Source organism: Ammospiza nelsoni, chromosome Z (assembly GCF_027579445.1).
Source record: "Ammospiza nelsoni isolate bAmmNel1 chromosome Z, bAmmNel1.pri, whole genome shotgun sequence".
Lineage (NCBI taxonomy): Eukaryota > Metazoa > Chordata > Aves > Passeriformes > Passerellidae > Ammospiza > Ammospiza nelsoni.
The window spans coordinates 85951014-85964785 of record NC_080669.1 but is presented as its reverse complement, the minus strand read 5'-3'; the positions used below and the strand labels follow the sequence as shown (position 1 = coordinate 85964785).

Here is a 13772-nt window from a genome sequence, read left to right as displayed (position 1 = left end):
AGGCCCTGGCCCAGGGTGCCCAGAGCAGCTGTGGCTGCCCCTGGATCCCTGGCAGTGCCCCAGGCCAGGCTGGATGGGGCTGGGAGCAGCCTGGGACAGTGGGAGGTGTCCCTGCCCATGGCAGGGGGTGGAATGGGATGAGCCTTAAGGTCTCTTTCTACCCAAACCATTCTATGATCACAAGTCATTATTTCTCTTCACCTTTCTTACATTTAGGCATGCTGAGCAGAGCTCATCACCTCAACTCTTTCCCACTGCAGCCAGAGAGAGGAAGTTGAGAGTCAGACAAACTCAGCCTGGAAATTGCAGCTTGGAGCATCAAGAGCATCACCTTGCTCATCCCCATCTCCCCTCCTTCCCCAGCAAACAGAAAAAGCTTAGACACCACCTCAGCCCAGGCACCTCAATTTTACAGTGCTCAAGTTCCACAAGATGAATTCCAGTCTCGGGGATGGGATTTAAAATTTGCAACGTTTCCTCTATAAGTAGAGGAAAAAACACTGAAATCTCCAGAGGCCTATCCCGACTAAAATAAATCCAAAATTAAACCCCTAATTTTGGTGGTCTGAGCTGCTCATTAGTGTCCCTGCAAGGAAGAGACACGGAGCCATATTTAGGTATGAAGATCACCCCAAGTTTTAAGACACACAGACCAGTACAGTAATAAAAGCAACAATAATTACAGCACTTTGTTCTTATAAAAAGCTCTCCATTGGTGTATCCCGGAGAACTCCGAGGTGGTTATTAACCTCCTCTGTCCACGAGGGAAACTGAGGCAGGCAGCAGCCTGCAGCTTGCTCAAGGCTAAGGAGCAGAGGAGCTCAGCGTGGCTGAAAACAACATTCCCCTCCAATTACTGGGCTATTTTTAACTGCTGAATGTTTGAGGAGTTTAGAAGCAGTGCTCAGGAGTGCTTTTGGGAAAGGTGCAAGTGCTAAAAAGGCTGCACACAGAGCCCTGGGAGACACAGCCTCTGCCAGCCTCACCTCCACCTCCTGGCTGCGAACGTGGGCACTGGTGGTCGCAGCCTCACTACTCTAACTGAATTTATTTCTATGGAACAAATGAGAATAATGAGATGTTTTAGAGTAATTAAAGACCTAAGAATGCCCTCATTTACACTGGATGCTTAAATTTAACAGATAGCTCTCATTTACTTCCAGATTACACAAAACATAAAATTGACTTTATTACCTATATAAATTTTAAGGTCAGATGACCACAATCAAAATAATATACTGATACAAAACCTACAGGGTGAAGTGACAGCCTTTTTGTTTCAGATAAGCAATATAAACCTGGAATTAATTAAAACATGACCCAGACCTTCCATTTCAAACGTATGTGCAGCTCAAATGGCACAAACTACCTGAACCCTCAAATAATTCCCAAAGGGCAGTGGGGGGCTGGAAATTTATGCTTTTTTGTGTTGTTTAGCAACATGGAGCACTTCATTGCTATTTAGGTTTATTTATTTATTCCAGGTTACAGTAGTTACATTTCAAAATTTACAGGGTAAAGCAAATAATACATTGTAAGTACAATAAAAAACAATAGCAGTGTAACAACATTCTCTCTAAAATCATAAAGTGAACTTTATCAGTGAATCCACTTTCCTGACATTTTCCTTTGTTTCACACAGTAAAGCTTTTCTGTTTGGTGTCTCTTTTAACCATAATAATAAAATAAAATCAAAGCAACATGATCAAATTATCATTTGTTCTCAGACTGGATACTTTTTAATATATCACAAGAAAAGAAATTCCAAAAATTCAAGTCTTGCGAAACAACATTCATACTTTCAGGCTTTTTGATGACTGGATGGAAAATATCTTGGATTTAATTTAGTAAATTATGAATGAAGATAACAAAGCATTTTTCACTGTGCGTTAAGCAAAGGCACATGGAATATGGCTATGGATTGAGAATACTGGGAAGTGGAATTCACTTTGTATCTCATTACAGGAGTTATTTTCTGTGACGCTGCCTAACAATGCAATAATTATGATAGCAGGTATATCAACCAGATCTCTTTCCCAGTTTGACTTGGACAAGTGTCTCAGTAGGGTTTTGGAAATCGTCACATGCTTACATAGCCATGGTAGTTAAAGAAAGTAAATAATTCCCTGTGTTAACACAAATTCCATTAGGAAAAGGCAGATAACATGCACCCCTGCAGAATATATCCTATTTTCCCCAGCACAAACTGCACCTTTCCATGGAAGGACTGATACAGCCTCTGATGGTCCAGACTAATTCCCTGCTCCATCGCTCTGCACTTGAAATCCCTGCTAACTTATTAAGCCTATTTTTCCATGTGCCTTCATTTTGCTGACCTAATACCAAGCGATTAATGAAATTTGGGAGAAATACCAACTTCTGGCTTCATCTTTCGCAAGGTACTGTCCATCTCTGTCAATCAGCCTGATTATTTTGGCTTCTACAGTACAAATCACACAGTGCATTTGTTCTAACACATGTAACTGCAGTGGTTACAGTGCAGACCCCCATTATTTCAAAAACATCTACTCAACTGGCCTGATTCACACACCCCCCCATCAGGCAAAGGCTCCCCTCAAGGTCAGCTGGAGGATTCTCTGGACAAAAAACTGCAAAATAAGTTCAATTTTTAATGAGATTAAATGCCAGCCCCATTAAAACCAGTAGAAAATTTCTACTACTATCAATGGGGCTAAAGTTTAATTCTTAATGCCCCTGAAATATTATTTATAAATTTATCCACATACAGTATGTGGATACAGAAAGAGACAAAATACATTAAAAGAGAAAACAGTGATAATAAATATGTTCCAATTTGTAACATAACTGCCAAATATAATCCCCTTTCATTGAAGTTAAGATTGGTTTTTCAGTCTTTACCCTAGCAGCTCAGATAAAATAACCAAACAATCCTGCACAAACATTAAAAGACACTGAGCTTAAAAAAATAAATGTGTATTTCTGCCTGAATTATTCTGTCCTAGTACTGTTAAAAATTACACTGAAAGTTTTAGATTTTGACTCTTTTTTTCCCTGCACTGTTATTTTTGCAATAGAAAATCTGAAAAAAAGTTTCATTGCCTTGAGTTTGTTTAATGCATATAAATTTTTTTCCTAAATAAAACCTGACCATTCAGATATTTATCCCTAAAGACCTTCTTCACCAAACCCCACCGAAAGGAGCATGAATGCCTTGGGAAGAACCTGCAGGCAAGCCTGCAAAAACACTGCACACTGAAGCCCCTGGACTTCCAGGAACTCCTAAAAAGGGACTGATCCTAGAAGGAAGTCCTTTTTCTGCAATGTCATTTTGACATTTAGTGAAAATTAAATTGAACCTTTATGTAAAGGCTTACTTCTTGTGCACGTGCACAAAAAACATGAAACCAAAACCACTGTGTATCACCTGCTGCTAAATTCCAACTCCGGGGTAAAGGTGCCCCACTGTTCCCAGGCTGGAACAGCTGCCATATTAAAAACACATAATTCAATATTTAAAGTGATAATATAGGAGCTGAACCAGAGCAGCTGTGGCTGCCCCTGTATCCCCGGCAGTGCCCCAGGCCAGGCTGGATGGGGCTGGGAGCAATCTGGGATGGTTGAAGGTGTCCCTGCCCATGGCAGGAGGTGGCACTGGATGAGCTTTAAGGTCCCTTCCAACCCAAATATTCCATGATCCTGTGAACAGGCCAGTTAGGTTTAAACTGGCACAAAATCCCTGGAATTACACCAGTCTATATCAGCTCACCTGACTCGATGCAACTGACCTTTCCAAGCCAAAAGTAAAATTCCTTAAAGGAACTAAAATGTTTCTTCATATTATTCTGAAGTATAAATCCTGGGGCAATTAGAGAAACTCTAAATTTCTGTGGTTCTCCATCTCTGTGCAAAACTCCTACTGATTTCTACTTGATAAATATGGTGGTTTTGAAGTAGTTTGATGAGATATGAGCATAAACACACATTCAAAGTGTAACTCAGGGTTAAAAAGTAGATGAGCTTTCTTCCAATAGTCCTAAAGTAGTCTTAGATAAGTCAGACTGTTTCCATGAGATACAGAATGGGTAAGATAAAAATTTATGTTAAAATTTCATCTGAAGAAATTTTAACTCCCTGAGGGTTTCTAGTCGAAGCCCTTTGAAAATAAGAGCTTATAATGGAAATCATGACAAACTCAACGGCAGCCATGTCATAAAAATATAGTGAAAATTTTCCCAGGAGGCAAAAAATATAAAATCTGAAACTATGTGTTGGGAACCTGTTTTCTTAAAGAGATGCCAAAGACTGTCACACACAGTTAAAACACAGACTCATCACTAGTATTGGTATCTGGAGGTTGGTTCCTCCTGGATTCAGAATACAGAGCAAGAAGAGAAATGCTCCTGTTTATGGGCAAATCCTTCACCAGGCAGGCTATGCTACACCTGAACTACAGAAAGGTGGGGTGCCCCTCTCAGTTTCAGGGCAAACACACTCCCCACGTGGAAAACCAGCTCATGGAGCAGTACCCAGCTGTGCACATCAGTGCACACTTCTCTTTTCAAAGGACAGGGTTTGTGACAAAGCTGAAGATTTGGCTCTGGTTGTGAGCCAAGCAGAAAGAGTGAGGAAAGGAAATATTATTTACCACTTACAAAACAATTTACAGCCACTGATCTTGCACAAGTGTTCTTAGCCTTCAACTAGGTAGCTTTCGTGGGGAAATTAAGTTGAAGTTATATCTAACAGGAACTATTCCCCCAGTCTCCTGGAAGCCTTGAGATAATTTTATCCTAGAAAGAGTACAGCTTTAAAGTTTGCATGTTCAATTTCTGTTATGCTCTGCTTGTTCTTTTATGTTCACAGCTGTTTGCATTGAAAATAACAGTTAGCAGTGATGGAAAAAATAAAATGTTTAAATTTTTGCCTCCAGTAACCAAACACAAATTTTTAACTATTCATACATTGAATTATTTCAATTTTTTTTTTCTTTTTTAAGAACTACCTGACTAAAACATTGAAAATTTGCAGAAGTTTCACTGGCTACATATGTAATTAAGTTATTATCCATTTATGAGATACATATGTAAAGGTGTTTCAGTCTGAGACATAAATAAGTTCAACTGAACTCCTTACACAATTTGCTCTGAAATACCTAATTGTTCCATTTATACTATTCTACAAAAAATACTATGGGCATGCTTACAGACATACACATTAAAATAAACCAGTCACTGCAAAAAGCTGCTTCTGCATGCATGGGAAGATTTGTAAAGTTGTCATGCTTTAGAATATGCTGCTCTTATTATCACCATAAAGAGATTTTTTAATATATATATATATTATATATATATATATATTATATATCTATATATATAATCTATGAACACCAGATGGATCCACTTTGGTGAGGGTTGTTTTATCAGCAAATACTCTTCCCTGAAGAATCTTTTTAAAAAGATGAGGATAAGCTTTTAAATTGCAATCAAACACAGAACAACTTGTTTAACTTTTACCTGAAATGCACACAATTTCAGACAAGGGAGTTTTCTAACAAGTTCGTATCAAAATCTTTGTATCAAAATTATGCATGAAGGTGATCTGAAAAACTTTATCCCAGTACTTAAAAATTATCTCCTGCACAGTCTTTCATACAGATACTCTGAAAATAACACAGGTCTAACCTAATTTTTTTTGATGAAGGCATCATATACTTTAAAAAAAGTCAGTCTAGGGCAAGAATAATGTTAAAATACCAGTGTAGATATTATACTGATAACAAAAAGTATTTCTTGAGTTCCTGTTACAGGTTTGATCCAAACTGTCACATAAATTGATGGGAAAACTCCCATTGACTTTAGGGAGGGTAAAAAAAGCCTGACCTAAAGAAGATACTGTGGTTACTCCCAAGAGGAGAAAAAGAAAGTAAACTAAAATAATTAGGGGAAAAGTGACTGTGGTTTAAAAAGCAGACTAACTGAGCTAAAGGAGACTTAAGTGTTTTCTTTACTCAAACTGCAGGTTTTCATTTGCCATTGTAAAAATTTTTATTTCATTTTCATTAGAAACTTCTATCAAGTTCTAGCTAATTAGAAATATACAATTTTTTGGTAGCTACAGAGAAGTTACTTCACATGAAGGAAGGCCTTATTGGAGAGGTGACCCAAAAATCCCTGTGTGTAGCAATAACAGTAAGAATTAAATATTTCTAATATATAGTTTAAATTAATCCTACTTTAAATATTAGTTTCAAGCCTGCCTATTCAGGATAACTATTAGTACAAAAAAAAGAACTCACAAAACAGTAAATTCTTGCCTCACTTAAATTAACCTGATGCTGTGGCATTCCCCATCACAAGTAAAGAATTATTTCAGTGGTGTTCATGCATAGTCCAGTCTGACCCAGGCCAGCAGCTATCAGACCACCACGGTGTTTGCTTATCAAGCCTTCCTTTAAATTCCTGTGCCAAGGCTCAACCCATCCCCTGATGGCTGCTTATCTGAGGGCAGACAGGATTGTTTTTATTCCAGTGTGAAGGATGTGGCTGGGCTGCATTCACAGGAGGAAGCAGCAGCTGCTCTGTGTGCACAGGCCGGGGTGACTCATCTCACCCCAAGTTATCTCTTAGGGACCAATGATAAGCCAGGTTAGGGACAACTCGTGGGAGAGAAGACACTGCCTGGAGGCATCCTCAGTGAGCCTTATCTCTTCCCACTGAGACCCAGGGAAGAGCAGAGCAGGCACCTGGAATGGGTGAGATGATCTGCACACAGAGCCGTGTGTGAGTGTGCCTGTGTGAGCACACAGGGTAAGGCAGACACCTCCATAAATACACCCTGTGCAACACAGCAGTGCCGCTGATAAAAACCCTGGACAGAGACTGAGCTGCCGAATGGGAGACAAAAAGGAATTCAATCTGCTGGGCACGCTTGTTAAGGACAGTCAAATTTTTAGCGTAATCTTATTTATTAGTTCTGCCTAAAAATCAATAAGCTAACGTGTGGCATGGTCAAGCTGCAAAACTTGAGAGTAAACAGAGAGTTGAGGAAATGTCATGGGTCTGGATCTCTAGGGTGCTTTATCTCTTTAAATATAAAACTATTTCCTTATACAAATGTTTTAACATGCAAAAAGGGCATCTGGATGAATACCCTGAATGCTCCTATTGTAGCAAACACAGCCCTACTGCTTTTGGGGTATCTAGACATGGATTCTAAGTTATATTGTCCCGAGTTTGGTGATGAAAGCTTAGGGTGGCTTCCCCTATACACCTTTAAAGGTGTTTGTTTATATGTGTGTACTGGCACATGCAGGTGGGTATACTGTGTTTTTTTTTTAAACTACATATATTCACTATAAATTAAGAAAAACAAACAATATCATGGTAATAAAACCCAAAAGAGAAAACAAAACAAACACATACAAAGAGAAAAGCAAACCTCATTTTTAGCAGAATCCAAAATAACATCAAGATTGCAAAATCAGATTTATTTTTCTTTTTAATTTTTTTTTTTTTTTTAAGCTTATGATTTATTCAGATCAGGCTCTGCCATATTCCCATTCTCTGGAAAGACTGGTGTAAAATTGTTATTAAAAGTCACTGGAAACTCCAGCGCGGCATCGGCGTTTTGATAGCCCACGTACGAATTAAAGGGCTGCTGAGGAAGCGCTTGGCTATCAGGCATCTGCACGAAAGCCCCTGACTGGGTGGTAGGGGGGATTCTTTGGCCAACTAGTTGGATTTTGGGTTCCCTGGGCTCCAGTTGCTGCTTGCTTTCTTCGTCCGTGTCAAGGTGGGTTAGCTTTTCTATCCACATGCGGAATTTCTCCTCTGTCTGCCTCTGCATCTCGGCAAAGCAGTTCATGGCCTCTTCCAGGACATTGCCTATGCAGTTCCTATCCCACACGGTGCCCCTGTCAAGCAATCTTGGAATTTCCCTGGTCGCTCCTCCAGATCCCCCAGCACGACTGAAGCCAGCTTTAAAGACATTGAGGCCATTTGATAAGACATCATTAAGTAAAAACATAATATTGTTTATTAAGGCATGTTAACTGAGGAAAACAACTTTTCTAATTCTGCCCCTTGGATACGACAACAGGAGAGGAATTAGCGTATATTAACCGACAGTATTACTCTTATAATAAAATTTTACACCCACTCAGGTTATAATAGAAATTTTGGCATCATTCTCAATCTCAGACAATTCTGTCACAAAGGTCTCTTTTTTTACCAAATTACTCCGGTTCCCTTGCAATTTGTTTTGAATTCAACTGAAGGTGTCAAAAACATCATACAGTAATATGTTTAGTTCTACTAAGCTGCAATCCAAAATGCTATTTTTTAACTGACAAACCTGAATAATTATGTGTACTTTGCTTTCACGCTTGGACCCTTTTATAAACAGACTGTTAAACACAGGTGGAATTGGCCCAAAGCCCTTGGCCTGATTTTGGGAAGCACAGAGAATGAGGAGAACACAGGACACAAAACACAAGAGCACAGGGGGGGCTATGTGAGCGCTGTGCTGACACAGGAGGGGAGACCATCCATCCTCTGCCAGGCGTGATGGACACAGCTCCATCACGGCACAGCCTGCACACCACGGAGCCCCGAGCAGCCTCACAGCAGCCAGGACCCTGCCCTGAGCCACCATTCCTACAGCCAGTGCCAGGCAAGGCAGAAAACAGGGAATGGTTGGAAGAAAACTGTTCTGCTTCCAGCTATCTATCAAAAGCACAGTGGAAGTGACTGGCTTTGGGATTATTAGGAAGAACCGCAGCAGCCAGAAGAAAAGGCCAATCCTCATGGCCTTACTTTACAGATCAATAACAAAAGGCAGTGGAAATTATATTTTAAAGTCTGGAGTTCACTCAGGAATCATCTAGGAAGCAATAAACCCCAAAGAAAATGAGGCTCTGTACCCGCTTGAGGAATAATAAACAGTATGTGCATGCCACCCAAATACACAAATGTCACCTAAGGTAATACCAAAACAAGACAAGCATCATATTAAACTCCACAAAGTTATAGAAGATGGTAATTTAATATCTAAATGTGAAACTTGTGGCACCCTCTAGCCTAAGAATAATACAAAATACTCTAAGAATGAGAGAAATCATTGCATGACCTAAGCAAATATTTACTAATAAAAACCTAAGGCACTAAATCTTTATTGGGATTTCACTGAGTACACAAAATTACAGTACCACTTAAACCCTACATTCTTTTTAGGAACTGTTTAAATGAGGTATACACAGATCCTACAGGAACAGCTAAACTAAGCCCTGGGTTATTCTCTCATTTCTGAAGAGTAGTTTTTAAGTCTTTCTTTCCCATCTGTTTACCTATCAGACATGCTGGAAATTCAGCATTCAGGTCCTCTGCTAAAAATATTTACTTTATACTAATTTACATCCCTCCAACTGCATTTTAACCAAAACAAATTAAGTAAAATGGTATTTTTTTTCTAAAACATGGCTCCTTTTGTATGTTCAATAAAAGAAGTATTTCTTCTGTTCATTTACTTCTAGTACTGAACATCCAATATGATTCTGTTTCTTTGCCTCTAGCCCAGACCTTAACTTAAACTCCAGGAACTAACTTACAATCTTTCTGATTTCCACAGACATTCAAATAAGTAATGTTAATTTTTAATTGCAATTCAAATAAAAACTATTGATGTTGATAAGTGAGACAATCTTTTCAAGTTTTTGAAGTTAAGAAATGAACTAGAATGGTCAAAGTTGACAAAACTGTTTTGTAAACTGAATAAAGTATGTATTGAAATACATATAGCCCTGCAAGACAAATTTTAAAAGGCATCATAGAGTATGATAGAGTATCTCAAATTTACAGCAGCAGCAAAACAATGTTTTAAATGCTTCCTGTGCAGTTACTACAACAAGCTGTATCCAATCTTTTCTTTATTTAAAAAAAAACCCCAGATCCTAAAAATGCACTTTTTACATATTAAAAATGTTAACATTTATTTAATTGGTCCCTCTTCTGTCTATAAACTTTAAACTATAGTTTTCTAATTATGCTAAGTTTAAAGGAGAAGAAATTTGAGGTCACAAAGGGGTCAGAATCAAAGATTCATCTCTCATTTTCAAGACAACACCTCCTGCAAAAGAGTACCCAAGAAATGTCCCAATGTTGTCATTTTATGGGATCTCTTAAGTACAGTCTAAGTAATAACCAAACCCAAAGAAATTTAATTTAGTAAGTCTGGCAACATAACAATGTAAGATATGCTTCATCTTCATTCTAAGTAGCAATGGTTGGTTCTGCTGCAGACACTTCTAAATTAGTATCTTGCAGCAAATCATTCTTAACAGACTAATTATTTTTCCTATCTATTAACTATAATTGCCATTCTGAATTTATCCTTTGCAGATGTTTTATCCAAGATCTATGCACAGTTCTTAGGAGGAAGAAAGCTGTGCCCATCTCTTTGGGTTTACTGCATATTTTAAAAGACTTGTCTTTTTTTTTAACAAAGTGAGATGAGGCTTTTTCAACATTAAGCCTCAAACTTTTTGACCGATTTTTGTGATAGCCTAAAATATAAGTAATCCCCATTTCAATTCAGACTTTTCTAAGTTGTAGAAACCACAATGGTGGTAAAATACAAAATATTTTTGTATATTACTTGAATATTTTAAAATCTCTTGCTTCTTACAAAAGTTAAGTGTTTGCACAGCAATAAATATTGATTCCCAGACTTGTTCTCATGCCAATTTCATCCAGAGTTAATTTGCAGCATCACTTGGGAATTATTTAAAGGAAAAACTTCCTAATACAGCAGGAAGCCTAGCAGAATCTATTTCAGAACTCCTATGCCCTCCTATGCCATGTTTATGTGGTGTTGAAGAGTACCAAAATTTTAGATGCTAACAGAGAGGCTCAGTCATTAAAAGGTAAAAAGTTGCTCCTCCTCTGCAATAATCCAAAAATCACAGCATTCCCTGAAACAAAGAGCCAAAGATTATGACTGCTCATGCCAGTGAAAAGGCTCTCAGGAGCACCCCTGAAGTTTAGACTGAACCTGTATTTTCAGGTGTAAATTAACACCACAGGATGCATTCACAATTCCATAACTTGCCCTGTGCTGAGCTCCTGTGCAGCTCACAGTACTTCTTTTGAAATATCACCAGTAAAATCTCAACTTTTCAGTCTTCCTTGAGGAGAAAAACAAGCCTGGCACTAATTTAATCCACAGTACCTTTAAGTTCAGCAGAGAGACCTGACTGTCTATTGAACAACTGCTCTGTTTGTAACTTAATGGTGTCATCATCAACATCATCACGTATTTCACTGAACATTTTCTTTACCTTACAAATTTAGCCAAATGTATTTCAGAGCCAGTGATGTGGATGGTTTTAAAAAAAAGGTTTATTCAATTTAAATAGTGCAGTAGTTTAAAGAGTTCTAGTGACACAACATGAAAGGTTACTGTATTCTCAAACGTGGCAATTTAATTTTTCAGACCACACACAAGCAAACTGTCTGCTGTTAACACTACCTGTGTTGACAGCTTAAGAGTCTGTGTAATTTTTGTAATGAGGGTCAAATTACCTGTCACTAAATTTTTTCAAGCATCTCTGTTGGCAAAGCTGGTTTTTAGGCAACAGAAGGCTAAAAATGAAAACTATATGAAAATAAGTGATTGAGTAAGTAACCAAGACTGCAGCTGAATGTCCAAACACAGACTAAGGGGAACACATGCTGCCTGTAAAAACCTCTTCTGCATCAATGTGTACAGGTAATTCTTTTAAAAGTAAGGGCAAAAGCTTTCCATGCTTATGTCCTGAAACTGAAGTCAAACCTTTCAGCTTTCCACTGTGTGCAGAGAACACTGGCAGACTGAAATTCCAATAGTGCTGGCAGACTGAAATTCCAATAACGCTTTTTGACACCCTGCACTGTTTTCTATCTACACTCAATTCGGTCCCTCAATTTTGAGGCTATTCACAGTGTTTTGCTAACGGCCCTAAAATGTCTTTCTAGCCAGAAAAAGGCACAGAGTCCTTTGCCAGCTCCAGGCAGAGGGATGGCAGATGGCCTGGAAGCCACCGCAGAGATGGAGCGCTGGGAGTCCCACCAGACTCGCAGCTCCACCGCAGCTCTCACAACCACAACGTCTCCTCCACCCAAGAGCAGCACAGGATGCGTTTTTTGGACAAACCACATCCTTATCTCTACAGAGGGTATTTTTCCCTTGCACTTGGAAGGCGTTTCCCACAAAGCAAAGCCATCTCTATTTAAAGGAAAACCGCAATGTGGCAGGCACAGATCGCACCCCATTGCTCCAACCTTTTAATGTCTCAAACAGAACTCAGCACCGAGCAGATGACACGTGCTGTGAAATCAGAATAAATGCTACTGTCCCTCCCTCGGGATGGTTTGGGCACTCTTGTTCTGCAGGTAAAGCTGGGCCTTGGTGTAACCACCACTAATAGTCAAGCTCTTGATGTGATGGGATCCTTCCACCAAAAGCATCTCATTCATGAGTCACATACAGAGGCACCCAGGGATACACAAACAATATCCTGGAATGGCCCCATCAGGTCCCCACAATGGCCCTCAGAAACCTGAAAATACCATGTGGTGCCATTCTGGGTCACAAGGTACTTTTATGACTTAAAAAAAGAATGTGACCTGAGAGACTTATTCTGTGTGTTTTGGGGTTTTTTGAGAGGTGGGGAACAACCTGTCCCAAAAATCAGCGAAACAGTTATTCTTCAATAGGCTTTAAATTAGGATTAAATTGCCCAAAGTGTAAATATTATAAATAAAAAAGCAAAAACTCTGAAAGATACAAGACTAACTACTAAATTGGTAAAAATAATTTTAGATTTCTATTAAAAGTTTACTACACAATAATTATAGGAGGATATTATGCCTTTTCTAGACATTCTAATAATAAACATATACTTCCTTTGTGCAACCTGCTTCCTAGCAGGTGTGGGAAAAATGCCAGTTTTCATGGTGACAACATCATCCACCATAATCAACTCAGTTAAGTCAGTTATTTGCAAAATCTGCTGCAGTATTTTAAATAGTTAATCTAGAAAGCATTAGTTCAGCAACTTAATATTGCAGTTTTCCTTTAAATGTTCTTGCCCTACCTAAGATGTTATTTTTCTCAAAAAGAAAAAATTCTAGCACAACAGGCAAAAAGGCATGTAACCCAGTAAAAATTGGCAAGCAAAAAAAGTTTATTTTTACGTATTTTTATTTTTATGGATTTTATTTTTGATTGCCATATGATGATGGTTCTATGGTATAATATGCTGCAAGAATAATTCACACAAAATCCTGTCCACAGCACTTGGACTAATATAGTAACAAAGACTCAGCAGACAAAAACCTTGAAGAACTCAACCTTCTTCTGCTAATAAAATGACATTAACAAAATAACAAGAAGGCTCCTATAATTTGCCGCCTTCCATCTTAACACAGCTGTGTCAGAAAGTTTAAAGCGTAGAAATTATTGATCCTAACAACATAGGAAAATGGTAACAACTTTGTCTAAAATATTGAAAATTTAGGTGTGAATACAGCTTGGGCACCTGTGTAATCATATCCGTATCCTAAAATAGGTGACCAGCTGCAATCTGAAAGAACTTAGAATAAGGCTAAGCAGGTATGTCATGCACTGACATGTTGAGCTGAAAGCACAGAATAAGTGCAATAATGGCCAGGGCCTTACTGTTACACAGGCAGGAGGTGTGCCGTGCCATTTCTAACACAGCTGCCAAGCTGTGGGCTTTTTATATTAAAGCAAAG

The 13772-nt window shown here is 38.6% G+C and overlaps 1 protein-coding gene across 1 annotated transcript in view; it reads right to left on the bottom strand.

Annotated features, from left to right (window-relative positions):
* The window catches only part of ARK2N (arkadia (RNF111) N-terminal like PKA signaling regulator 2N), a 45131-nt gene that overhangs the window by 15518 nt on the left and 15841 nt on the right, over positions 1–13772 (bottom strand). The gene's annotated exons all lie outside the window — the stretch shown is intronic.